Genomic DNA, 14,143 nt, shown 5'->3' on the forward strand with positions numbered 1-14,143 from the left:
GTGATGTTTTTTTAAATGTTATAATCTCGTCCCAATGTCTTTATCTAATATGCTCAAATCTCTCTGTCATTTTTTCCTTGTCTATCATTATACAGACTGAATTAAAGTCTTATGCGGAGGCTAGTAAGTTTGATTGTTGGAACCAAACCCGATAAGAGGACTGGTATATGGAAACTAGTTGACCTCCCTCCTTGTGTAAAACCAATAGGATGCAGATGGACATACGAAATCAAGCATCACTGAGATGGTTGATTGAACGATATAAGGCAGATTGTGGCAAAAGGGTATACCAAAATATAGGGACTAGATATGTTTGATATATACTCCACTCTAGCCAAAATGACCAATGTGAGACTAGTAATCACACTAACTCCTAAACACAGTTGAAACATGCGTAAACTTGATATAAACAATACCTTCGTACATGGATACTTTTAAGAAGATGTTTATATGGAAGTAACCCCTGGGGATGTCGTGTCTAGGCCTAACCAAATTATTAAATCCATATATGGCCTCAAAAAGGCGAGTCGGAATCATTATGAGAAGTCGACCCTATTCCAACTTAATTATCAGCAAGCCGTCTCTAAAGCTCGCCTTTGTCCTTCGTATTATTGATAGTATTTCATTATGAAGTGATACTAGTTGGTGACTAACTTATTAAATTTGGCAACATCAAAGTAGTTCTCCAGCAATCCTTCAATATCAAGAACTTAGGTTTGCCTAAATACTTTCTTGGCATTGAATTCGCCCGTTCTAAATATGGAATGTTGAAATGTCAAATAAGATGCTTTCTTGATCTCATTTGTGATACATTCTTTCTGGGATCTAAGCCCGTCTCCTCACCATCTGATTACTCTATAAATTGTTGCAGGACTGTGGGACTCTAGCTGTAATCATCCATACAAATTGAAGAAACATAGAAGGGTTCTTGTACCATACCATAACAAGAACTATTATCGCATACATCATTTAACAACACGGTAAATTTCTATACAAGCCTAGTCTCATTAACCACGATGTTGCAACTCGAGTAATCAAGTATCCCAAATAATGTGCAAGCAATGGTCTATTTTTACATAGAAAGTAACCCACCGCAAATCCTTGGTTTCACAGACGCCAATGGGATGGATGCATTGATTCTAGAAGAACCATTTCTTGGCAATTCTTATTCCATTTTAAATATCCAATATCTTTGACAACCCATAAATAACTTACAGTATACATATCTTATTAAGAGGTAGAATATAGAGCCCGTTCACTTCAACTTTCCAAGTGAGAGAGCACAAGTGAATTTGCCATAAAGTTTATCCACCTTATTACCATCAAGAACGATTCGTTAGAAAGAAAGATAGGTAAAAAGATAAATAGCGACTCAAAAGTTTATATCTACGATCCATCGCATCGTAATAGATAAAGGTATGTCTCCTTATGTCTTCATCATGTGAAAATAATAAGTTTCAACATTCTTATAATGGGTTAAATTTTTAGAATGTACACATGATTTTAAAAAACTATTATTTACTTTTTTTTACAATGACTTGAAGTTTTTTTGCTTTTTATTGGGGACTAAATTAAATCTTGCATTTTTTTGAAGGACTTGATTGAATTTTCCTTATGTTGATAAGGATAATAATAACAACACAGCACATGCAATATATAATAACATTAATTAGTTACATTAGATGGTGTAGATTTGCATAGTTACACATGTAACATATTTTTAAAGTGTAACCAACAAGCACCAGTGGTCTAGTGGTAGAATAGTACCCTGCCACGGTACAGACCCGGGTTCGATTCCCGGCTGGTGCACTAATAGAGTTTTATTCATTTTGTTGCACTTTGAGGTCCATGCTTTACCTTTTTTAGATGATAGTAATTGTAAATGGTCATTTATGAGCCTCAAAAGCAACATATTGTTTTTACCATAGTTTGAATTAAACTTGTTCGTTTTTTGTTTTTGAATTAGTTGGTTTTTTAATCAAGAATATTTTTTAAAGCATTATATATAACGTTATGAACATTTAATATACGCTTTACCTACTATCTACTTTATATTTCACATTTCGATGTCATACTTTATTGTGATGTTTTTTTTTAAATGTTATAATCTCGTCCCAATGTCTTTATCTGATATGCTCAAATCTCTCTGTCGTTTTTTCCTTGTCTATCATTATACAGACTGAATTAAAGTCTTATGCGGAGGCTAGTAAGTTTGATTGTTGGAACCAAACCCGACAAGAGGACTGGTATATGGAAACTAGTTGACCTCCCTCCTTGTGTAAAACCAATAGGATGCAGATGGACATACGAAATCAAGCATCACTGAGATGGTTGATTTAACGATATAAGGCAGATTGTGGCAAAAGGGTATACCAAAATATAGGGACTAGATTTGTTTGATACATACTCCACTCTAGCCAAAATGACCAATGTGAGACTAGTAATCACACTAACTCCTAAACACAGTTGAAACATGCGTAAACTTGATATAAACAATACCTTCGTACATGGATACTTTTATGAAGATGTTTATATGGAAGTAACCCCTGGGGATGTCGTGTCTAGGCCTTACCAAATTATTAAATCCATATATGACCTCAAAAAGGTGAGTCGGAATCATTATGAGAAGTTGACCCTATTCCAACTTAATTATCAGCAAGCCGTCTCTAAAGCTTGCCTTTGTCCTTCGTATTATTGATAGTATTTTGTTATGAAGTGATACTAGCTGGTGACTAACTTATTAAATTTGGAAACATCAAAGTAGTTCTCCAGAAATCCTTTAATATTAAGAACTTAGGTTTGCCTAAATACTTTCTTGGCATTGAATTCGCCCGTTCTAAATATGGAATGTTGAAATGTCAAATAAGATGCTTTCTTGATCTCATTTGTGATACATTCTTTCTGGGCTCTAAGCCCATCTCCACACCATCTGATTACTCTGTAAATTGCTGCAGGACTGTGGGACTCTTGATGTAATCATCCATACAAATTGAAGAAACATAGAAGGGTTCTTGTACCATACCATAACAAGAACCATTATCGCATACATCATTCAACAACACGGTAAATTTCTATACAAGCCTAGTCTCATTAACCACGATGTTGCAACTCGAGTAATCAAGTATCCCAAATAATGTGCAAGCAATGGTCTATTTTTACATAGAAAGTAACCACCGCAAATCCTTGGTTTCACAGACGCCAATGGGATGGATGCATTGATTCTAGAAGAACCATTTCTTGGCAATTCTTATTCCATTTTAAATATCCAATATCTTTGACAACCCATAAATAACTTACAGTATACATATCTTATTAAGAGGTAGAATATAGAGCCCGTTCACTTCAACTTTCCAAGTGAGAGAGCACAAGTGAATTTGCCATAAAGTTTATCCACCTTATTACCATCAAGAACGATTCGTTAGAAAGAAAGATAGGTAAAAAGATAAATAGCGACTCAAAAGTTTATATCTACGATCCATCGCATCGTAATAGATAAAGGTATGTCTCCTTATGTCTTCATCATGTGAAAATAATAAGTTTCAACATTCTTATAATGGGTTAAATTTTTAGAATGTACACATGATTTTAAAAACTATTATTTACTTTTTTTTACAATGACTTGAAGTTTTTTTGCTTTTTATTGGGGACTAAATTAAATCTTGCATTTTTTTAAGGACTTGATTGAATTTTCCTTATGTTGATAAGGATAATAATAACAACACAGCACATGCAATATATAATAACATTAATTAGTTACATTAGATGGTGTAGATTTGCATAGTTACACATGTAACATATTTTTAAAGTGTAAACAACAAGCACCAGTGGTCTAGTGGTAGAATAGTACCCTGCCACGGTACAGACTCGGGTTAGATTCCCGGCTGGTGCACAAATAGAGTTTTATTCATTTTTTTGCACTTTGACGTCCATGCTTTACCTTTTTTAGATGATAGTAATTGTAAATGGTTATTTATGAGCCTCAAAAGCAACATATTTTTTTTACCATAGTTTGAATTAAACTTGTTCGTTTTTTGTTTTTGAATTAGTTGGTTTTTTAATCAAGAATATTTTTTAAAGCATTATATATAACGTTTATGAACATTTAATATACGCTTTACCTACTATCTACTTTATATTTCACATTTCGATGTCATACTTTATTGTGATGTTTTTTTAAATGTTATAATCTCGTCCCAATGTCTTTATCTAATATGCTCAAATCTCTATGTCGTTTTTTCCTTGTCTATCATTATACAGACTGAATTAAAGTCTTATGCGGAGGCTAGTAAGTTTGATTGTTGGAACCAAACCCGAAAAGAGGACTGGTATATGGAAACTAGTTGACCTCCCTCCTTGTGTAAAACCAATAGGATGCAGATGGACATACGAAATCAAGCATCACTGAGATGGTTGATTGAACAATATAAGGCAGATTGTGGCAAAAGGGTATACCAAAATATAGGGACTAGATTTGTTTGATATATACTCCACTCTTGCCAAAATGACCAATGTGAGACTAGTAATCACACTAACTCCTAAACACAGTTGAAACATGCGTAAACTTGATATAAACAATACCTTCGTACATGGATACTTTTATGAAGATGTTTATATGGAAGTAACCCCTGGGGATGTCGTGTCTAGGCCTTACCAAATTATTAAATCCATATATGACCTCAAAAAGGTGAGTCGGAATCATTATGAGAAGTTGACCCTATTCCAACTTAATTATCAGCAAGCCGTCTCTAAAGCTTGCCTTTGTCCTTCGTATTATTGATAGTATTTTGTTATGAAGTGATACTAGCTGGTGACTAACTTATTAAATTTGGAAACATCAAAGTAGTTCTCCAGAAATCCTTTAATATTAAGAACTTAGGTTTGCCTAAATACTTTCTTGGCATTGAATTCGCCCGTTCTAAATATGGAATGTTGAAATGTCAAATAAGATGCTTTCTTGATCTCATTTGTGATACATTCTTTCTGGGCTCTAAGCCCATCTCCACACCATCTGATTACTCTGTAAATTGCTGCAGGACTGTGGGACTCTTGATGTAATCATCCATACAAATTGAAGAAACATAGAAGGGTTCTTGTACCATACCATAACAAGAACCATTATCGCATACATCATTCAACAACACGGTAAATTTCTATACAAGCCTAGTCTCATTAACCACGATGTTGTAACTCGAGTAATCGAGTATCCCAAATAATGTGCAAGCAATGGTCTATTTTTACATAGAAAGTAACCACCGCAAATCCTTGGTTTCACAGACGCCAATGGGATGGATGCATTGATTCTAGAAGAACCATTTCTTGGCAATGCTTATTCCCTTTTAAATATCCAATATCTTTGACAACCAATAAATAACTTACAGTATACATATCTTATTAAGAGGTAGAATATAGAGCCCGTTCACTTCAACTTTCCAAGTGAGAGAGCACAAGTGAATTTGCCATAAAGTTTATCCACCTTATTACCATCAAGAACGATTCGTTAGAAAGAAAGATAGGTAAAAAGATAAATAGCGACTCAAAAGTTTATATCTACGATCCATCGCATCGTAATAGATAAAGGTATGTCTCCTTATGTCTTCATCATGTGAAAATAATAAGTTTCAACATTCTTATAATGGGTTAAATTTTTAGAATGTACACATGATTTTAAAAATTATTATTTACTTTTTTTACAACGACTTGAAGTTTTTTTGCTTTTTATTGGGGACTAAATTAAATCTTATATTTTTTTGAAGGACTTAAATGAATTTTCCTTATGTTGATAAGGATAATAATAACAACACAGCACATGCAATATATAATACCATTAATTAGTTACACTAGATGGTGTAGATTTGCATAGTTACACATGTAACATATTTTTAAAGTGTAACCAACAAGCACCAGTGGTCTAGTGGTAGAATAGTACCCTGCCACGGTACAGACCCGGGTTCGATTCCCGGCTGGTGCACAAATAGAGTTTTATTCATTTAGTTGCACTTTGACGTCCATGCTTTACCTTTTTTAGATGATAGTAATTGTAAATGGTCATTTATGAGCCTCAAAAGCAACATATTTTTTTTACCATAGTTTGAATTAAACTTGTTCGTTTTTTGTTTTTGAATTAGTTGGTTTTTTAATCAAGAATATTTTTTAAAGCATTATATATAACGTTATGAACATTTAATATACGCTTTACCTACTATCTACTTTATATTTCACATTTCGATGTCATACTTTATTGTGATGTTTTTTTAAATGTTATAATCTCGTCCCAATGTCTTTATCTGATATGCTCAAATCTCTCTGTCGTTTATTCCTTGTCTATCATTATACAGACTGAATTAAAGTCTTATGCGGAGGCTAGTAAGTTTGATTGTTGGAACCAAACCCGACAAGAGGACTGGTATATGGAAACTAGTTGACCTCCCTCCTTGTGTAAAACCAATAGGATGCAGATGGACATACGAAATCAAGCATCACTGAGATGGTTGATTGAACGATATAAGGCAGATTGTGGCAAAAGGGTATACCAAAATATAGGGACTAGATTTGTTTGATACATACTCCACTCTAGCCAAAATGACCAATGTGAGACTAGTAATCACACTAACTCCTAAACACAGTTAAAACATGCGTAAACTTGATATAAACAATACCTTCGTACATGGATACTTTTAAGAAGATGTTTATATGGAAGTAACCCCTGGGGATGTCGTGTCTAGGCCTAACCAAATTATTAAATCCATATATGGCCTCAAAAAGGCGAGTCGGAATCATTATGAGAAGTCGACCCTATTCCAACTTAATTATCAGCAAGCCGTCTCTAAAGCTCGCCTTTGTCCTTCGTATTATTGATAGTATTTTGTTATAAAGTGATACTAGCTGGTGACTAACTTATTAAATTTGGCAACATCAAAGTAGTTCTCCAGAAATCCTTCAATATTAAGAACTTAGGTTTGCCTAAATACTTTCTTGGCATTGAATTCGCCCGTTCTAAATATGGAATGTTGAAATGTCAAATAAGATGCTTTCTTGATCTCATTTGTGATACATTCTTTCTGGGCTCTAAGCCCATCTCCACACCATCTGATTACTCTGTAAATTGCTGCAGGACTGTGGGACTCTAGATGTAATCATCCGTACAAATTGAAGAAACATAGAAGGGTTCTTGTACCATACCATAACAAGAACTATTATCGCATACATCATTTAACAACACGGAAAATTTCTATACAAGCCTAGTCTCATTAACCACGATGTTGCAACTCGAGTAATCAAGTATCCCAAATAATGTGCAAGCAATGGTCTATTTTTACATAGAAAGTAACCACCGCAAATCCTTGGTTTCACAGACGCCAATGGGATGGATGCATTGATTCTAGAAGAACCATTTCTTGGCAATGCTTATTCCCTTTTAAATATCCAATATCTTTGACAACCAATAAATAACTTACAGTATACATATCTTATTAAGAGGTAGAATATAGAGCCCGTTCACTTCAACTTTCCAAGTGAGAGAGCACAAGTGAATTTGCCATAAAGTTTATCCACCTTATTACCATCAAGAACGATTCGTTAGAAAGAAAGATAGGTAAAAAGATAAATAGCGACTCAAAAGTTTATATCTATGATCCATCGCATCGTAATAGATAAAGGTATGTCTCCTTATGTCTTCATCATGTGAAAATAATAAGTTTCAACATTCTTATAATGGGTTAAATTTTTAGAATGTACACATGATTTTAAAAATTATTATTTACTTTTTTTACAACGACTTGAAGTTTTTTTGCTTTTTATTGGGGACTAAATTAAATCTTGCATTTTTTTGAAGGACTTAAATGAATTTTCCTTATGTTGATAAGGATAATAATAACAACACAGCACATGCAATATATAATACCATTAATTAGTTACACTAGATGGTGTAGATTTGCATAGTTACACATGTAACATATTTTTAAAGTGTAACCAACAAGCACCAGTGGTCTAGTGGTAGAATAGTACTCTGCCACGGTACAGACCCTGGTTCGATTCCCGGCTGGTGCACAAATAGAGTTTTATTCATTTTGTTGCACTTTGACGTCCATGCTTTACCTTTTTTAGATGATAGTAATTGTAAATGGTCATTTATGAGCCTCAAAAGCAACATATTTTTTTTACCATAGTTTGAATTAAACTTGTTCGTTTTTTGTTTTTGAATTAGTTGGTTTTTTAATCAAGAATATTTTTTAAAGCATTATATATAACGTTTATGAACATTTAATATACGCTTTACCTACTATCTACTTTATATTTCACATTTCGATGTCATACTTTATTGTGATGTTTTTTTTAAATGTTATAATCTCGTCCCAATGTCTTTATCTGATATGCTCAAATCTCTCTGTCGTTTTTTCCTTGTCTATCATTATACAGACTGAATTAAAGTCTTATGCGGAGGCTAGTAAGTTTGATTGTTGGAACCAAACCCGACAAGAGGACTGGTATATGGAAACTAGTTGACCTCCCTCCTTGTGTAATACCAATAGGATGCAGATGGACATACGAAATCAAGCATCACTGAGATGGTTGATTGAACGATATAAGGCAGATTGTGGGAAAAGGGTATACCAAAATATAGGGACTAGATTTGTTTGATACATACTCCACTCTAGCCAAAATGACCAATGTGAGACTAGTAATCACACTAACTCCTAAACACAGTTAAAACATGCGTAAACTTGATATAAACAATACCTTCGTACATGGATACTTTTAAGAAGATGTTTATATGGAAGTAACCCCTGGGGATGTCGTGTCTAGGCCTAACCAAATTATTAAATCCATATATGGCCTCAAAAAGGCGAGTCGGAATCATTATGAGAAGTCGACCCTATTCCAACTTAATTATCAGCAAGCCGTCTCTAAAGCTCGCCTTTGTCCTTCGTATTATTGATAGTATTTCATTATGAAGTCATACTAGTTGGTGACTAACTTATTAAATTTGGCAACATCAAAGTAGTTCTCCAGCAATCCTTCAATATCAAGAACTTAGGTTTGCCTAAATACTTTCATGGCATTGAATTCGCCCGTTCTAAATATGGAATGTTGAAATGTCAAATAAGATGCTTTCTTGATCTCATTTGTGATACATTCTTTCTGGGATCTAAGCCCGTCTCCTCACCATCTGATTACTCTGTAAATTGTTGCAGGACTGTGGGACTCTAGCTGTAATCATCCATACAAATTGAAGAAACATAGAAGGGTTCTTGTACCATACCATAACAAGAACTATTATCGCATACATCATTTAACAACACGGAAAATTTCTATACAAGCCTAGTCTCATTAACCACGATGTTGCAACTCGAGTAATCAAGTATCCCAAATAATGTGCAAGCAATGGTCTATTTTTACATAGAAAGTAACCACCGCAAATCCTTGGTTTCACAGACGCCAATGGGATGGATGCATTGATTCTAGAAGAACCATTTCTTGGAAATTCTTATTCCCTTTTAAATATCCAATATCTTTGATAACCAATAAATAACTTACAGTATACATATCTTATTAAGAGGTAGAATATAGAGCCCGTTCACTTCAACTTTCCAAGTGAGAGAGCACAAGTGAATTTGCCATAAAGTTTATCCACCTTATTACCATCAAGAACGATTCGTTAGAAAGAAAGATAGGTAAAAAGATAAATAGCGACTCAAAAGTTTATATCTACGATCCATCGCATGGTAATAGATAAAGGTATGTCTCCTTATGTCTTCATCATGTGAAAATAATAAGTTTCAACATTCTTATAATGGGTTAAATTTTTAGAATGTACACATGATTTTAAAAACTATTATTTACTTTTTTTTACAACGACTTGAAGTTTTTTTGCTTTTTATTGGGGACTAAATTAAATCTTGCATTTTTTTGAAGGACATAAATGAATTTTCCTTATGTTGATAAGGATAATAATAACAACACAGCACATGCAATATATAATACCATTAATTAGTTACATTAGAGGGTGTAGATTTGCATAGTTACACATGTAACATATTTTTAAAGTGTAACCAACAAGCACCAGTGGTCTAGTGGTAGAATAGTACCCTGCCACGGTACAGACCCGGGTTCGATTCCCGGGTGGTGCACAAATAGAGTTTTATTCATTTTGTTGCACTTTGACGTCCATGCTTTACCTTTTTTAGATGATAGTAATTGTAAATGGTCATTTATGAGCCTCAAAAGCAACATATTTTTTTTACCATAGTTTGAATTAAACTTGTTCGTTTTTTGTTTTTGAATTAGTTGGTTTTTTAATCAAGAATATTTTTTAAAGCATTATATATAACGTTTATGAACATTTAATATACGCTTTACCTACTATCTACTTTATATTTCACATTTCGATGTCATACTTTATTGTGATGTTTTTTGTAAATGTTATAATCTCGTCCCAATGTCTTTATCTGATATGCTCAAATCTCTCTGTCGTTTTTTCCTTGTCTATCATTATACAGACTGAATTAAAGTCTTATGCGGAGGCTAGTAAGTTTGATTGTTGGAACCAAACCCGACAAGAGGACTGGTATATGGAAACTAGTTGACCTCCCTCCTTGTGTAAAACCAATAGGATGCAGATGGACATACGAAATCAAGCATCACTGAGATGGTTGATTGAACGATATAAGGCAGATTGTGGCAAAAGGGTATACCAAAATATAGGGACTAGATTTGTTTGATACATACTCCACTCTAGCCAAAATGACCAATGTGAGACTAGTAATCACACTAACTCCTAAACACAGTTAAAACATGCGTAAACTTGATATAAACAATACCTTCGTACATGGATACTTTTAAGAAGATGTTTATATGGAAGTAACCCCTGGGGATGTCGTGTCTAGGCCTAACCAAATTATTAAATCCATATATGGCCTCAAAAAGGCGAGTCGGAATCATTATGAGAAGTCGACCCTATTCCAACTTAATTATCAGCAAGCCTTCTCTAAAGCTCGCCTTTGTCCTTCGTATTATTGATAGTATTTTGTTATGAAGTGATACTAGTTGGTGACTAACTTATTAAATTTGGCAACATCAAAGTAGTTCTCCAGCAATCCTTCAATATCAAGAACTTAGGTTTGCCTAAATACTTTCTTGGCATTGAATTCGCCCGTTCTAAATATGGAATGTTGAAATGTCAAATAAGATGCTTTCTTGATCTCATTTGTGATACATTCTTTCTGGGATCTAAGCCAATCTCCACACCATCTGATTACTCTATAAATTGTTGTAGGACTGAGGGACTCTAGCTGTAATCATCCGTACAAATTGAAAAAACATAGAAGGGTTCTTTTACCATACCATAACAAGAACTATTATCGCATACATCATTTAACAACACGGAAAATTTCTATACAAGCCTAGTCTCATTAACCACGATGTTGCAACTCGAGTAATCAAGTATCCCAAATAATGTGCAAGCAATGGTCTATTTTTACATAGAAAGTAACCACCGCAAATCCTTGGTTTCACAGACGCCAATGGGATGGATGCATTGATTCTAGAAGAACCATTTCTTGGCAATTCTTATTCCCTTTTAAATATCCAATATCTTTGATAACCAATAAATAACTTACAGTATACATATCTTATTAAGAGGTAGAATATAGAGCCCGTTCACTTCAACTTTCCAAGTGAGAGAGCACAAGTGAATTTGCCATAAAGTTTATCCACCTTATTACCATCAAGAACGATTCGTTAGAAAGAAAGATAGGTAAAAAGATAAATAGCGACTCAAAAGTTTATATCTACGATCCATCGCATCGTAATAGATAAAGGTATGTCTCCTTATGTCTTCATCATGTGAAAATAATAAGTTTCAACATTCTTATAATGGGTTAAATTTTTAGAATGTATACATGATTTTAAAAACTATTATTTACTTTTTTTTACAACGACTTGAAGTTTTTTTGCCTTTTATTGGGGACTAAATTAAATCTTGCATTTTTTTGAAGGACTTAAATGAATTTTCCTTATGTTGATAAGGATAATAATAACAACACAGCACATGCAATATATAATAACATTAATTAGTTACATTAGATGGTGTAGATTTGCATAGTTACACATGTAACATATTTTTAAAGTGTAACCAACAAGCACCAGTGGTCTAGTGGTAGAATAGTACCCTGCCACGGTATAGACCCGAGTTCGATTCCCGGCTGGTGCACAAATAGGGTTTTATTCATTTTGTTGCACTTTGACGTCCATGCTTTACCTTTTTTAGATGATACTCCCTCCGTTCCTTTTTAAGTGTCAATTTAGAAGAATTTTTTTGTTCCTATTTAAGTGTCGTTTTATAATTTAATGTTATAATTTGTCATTTATACCCTTATTTTCTCAATAACTCCACCTTAAATTTTTCAATTAGTTATTGGAAAAAGAGAGTGTATGATTGAATTTATTTGGAAAGAAAAAAATAAATAAGGGTATATTAGGAAAAGTAACTCTAATAATCCACTATCTTGGTTGAAGAGCTTTTTGCTAAAACGACACTTAAAAAGGAACGGAGGGAGTAGTAATTGTAAATGGTCATTTATGAGCCTCAAAAGCAACATATTTTTTTTACCATAGTTTGAATTAAACTTGTTCATTTTTTGTTTTTGAATTAGTTGGTTTTTTAATCAAGAATATTTTTTAAAGCATTATATATAACGTTTATGAACATTTAATATACGCTTTACCTACTATCTACTTTATATTTCACATTTCGATGTCATACTTTATTGTGATGTTTTTTTAAATGTTATAATCTCGTCCCAATGTCTTTATCTAATATGCTCAAATCTCTCTGTCGTTTTTTCCTTGTCTATCATTATACAGACTGAATTAAAGTCTTATGCGGAGGCTAGTAAGATTGATTGTTGGAACCAAACCCGACAAGAGGACTGGTATATGGAAACTAGTTGACCTCCCTCCTTGTGTAAAACCAATAGGATGCAGATGGACATACGAAATCAAGCATCACTGAGATGGTTGATTGAACGATATAAGGCAGATTGTGGCAAAAGGGTATACCAAAATATAGGGACTAGATTTGCTTGATACATACTCCACTCTAGCCAAAATGACCAATGTGGGACTAGTAATCACACTAACTCCTAAACACAGTTGAAACATGCGTAAACTTGATATAAACAATACCTTCGTACATGGATACTTTTAAGGCAGATTGTGGCAAAAGGGTATACCAAAATATAGCGACTAGATTTGCTTGATACATACTCCACTCTAGCCAAAATGACCAATGTGGGACTAGTAATCACACTAACTCCTAAACACAGGTGAAACATGCGTAAACTTGATATAAACAATACCTTCGTACATGGATACTTTTAAGAAGATGTTTATATGGAAGTAACCCCTGGGGATGTCGTGTCTAGGCCTAACCAAATTATTAAATCCATATATGGCCTCAAAAAGGCGAGTCGGAATCATTATGAGAAGTCGACCCTATTCCAACTTAATTATCAGCAAGCCTTCTCTAAAGCTCGCCTTTGTCCTTCGTATTATTGATAGTATTTCATTATGAAGTGATACTAGTTGGTGACTAACTTATTAAATTTGGCAACATCAAAGTAGTTCTCCAGCAATCCTTCAATATCAAGAACTTAGGTTTGCCTAAATACTTTCTTGGCATTGAATTCGCCCGTTCTAAATATGGAATGTTGAAATGTCAAATAAGATGCTTTCTTGATCTCATTTGTGATACATTCTTTCTGGGATCTAAGCCTGTCTCCTCACCATCTGATTACTCTGTAAATTGTTGCAGGACTGTGGGACTCTAGCTGTAATCATCCATACAAATTGAAGAAACATAGAAGGGTTCTTGTACCATACCATAACAAGAACTATTATCGCATACATCATTTAACAACACGGTAAATTTCTATACAAGCCTAGTCTCATTAACCACGATGTTGCAACTCGAGTAATCAAGTATCCCAAATAATGTGCAAGCAATGGTCTATTTTTACATAGAAAGTAACCACCGCAAATCCTTGGTTTCACAGACGCCAATGGGATGGATGCATTGATTCTAGAAGAACCATTTCTTGGCAATGCTTATTCCCTTTTAAATATCCAATATCTTTGACAACCAATA

At 33.8% G+C, this 14,143-nt stretch overlaps 4 non-coding genes across 4 annotated transcripts; all 4 read left to right on the forward strand.

The window, feature by feature from the left end:
• The first annotated feature begins 1,738 nt into the window (after positions 1 to 1,738).
• Positions 1,739 to 1,809, forward strand: TRNAG-GCC (transfer RNA glycine (anticodon GCC)). Its single transcript has one exon. It is a non-coding gene; the product is annotated as a tRNA-Gly (tRNA).
• Positions 1,810 to 5,897: 4,088 nt separating this feature from the next.
• On the forward strand, positions 5,898 to 5,968 carry TRNAG-GCC (transfer RNA glycine (anticodon GCC)). Its single transcript has one exon. It is a non-coding gene; the product is annotated as a tRNA-Gly (tRNA).
• Positions 5,969 to 10,056: 4,088 nt separating this feature from the next.
• On the forward strand, positions 10,057 to 10,127 carry TRNAG-GCC (transfer RNA glycine (anticodon GCC)). Its single transcript has one exon. It is a non-coding gene; the product is annotated as a tRNA-Gly (tRNA).
• A 2,010-nt stretch (positions 10,128 to 12,137) lies between these two features.
• TRNAG-GCC (transfer RNA glycine (anticodon GCC)) lies at positions 12,138 to 12,208 on the forward strand. Its single transcript has one exon. It is a non-coding gene; the product is annotated as a tRNA-Gly (tRNA).
• Positions 12,209 to 14,143: the final 1,935 nt, after the last annotated feature.

Source organism: Vicia villosa, linkage group LG1 (genome assembly GCF_029867415.1).
Source record: "Vicia villosa cultivar HV-30 ecotype Madison, WI linkage group LG1, Vvil1.0, whole genome shotgun sequence".
NCBI lineage: Eukaryota > Viridiplantae > Streptophyta > Magnoliopsida > Fabales > Fabaceae > Vicia > Vicia villosa.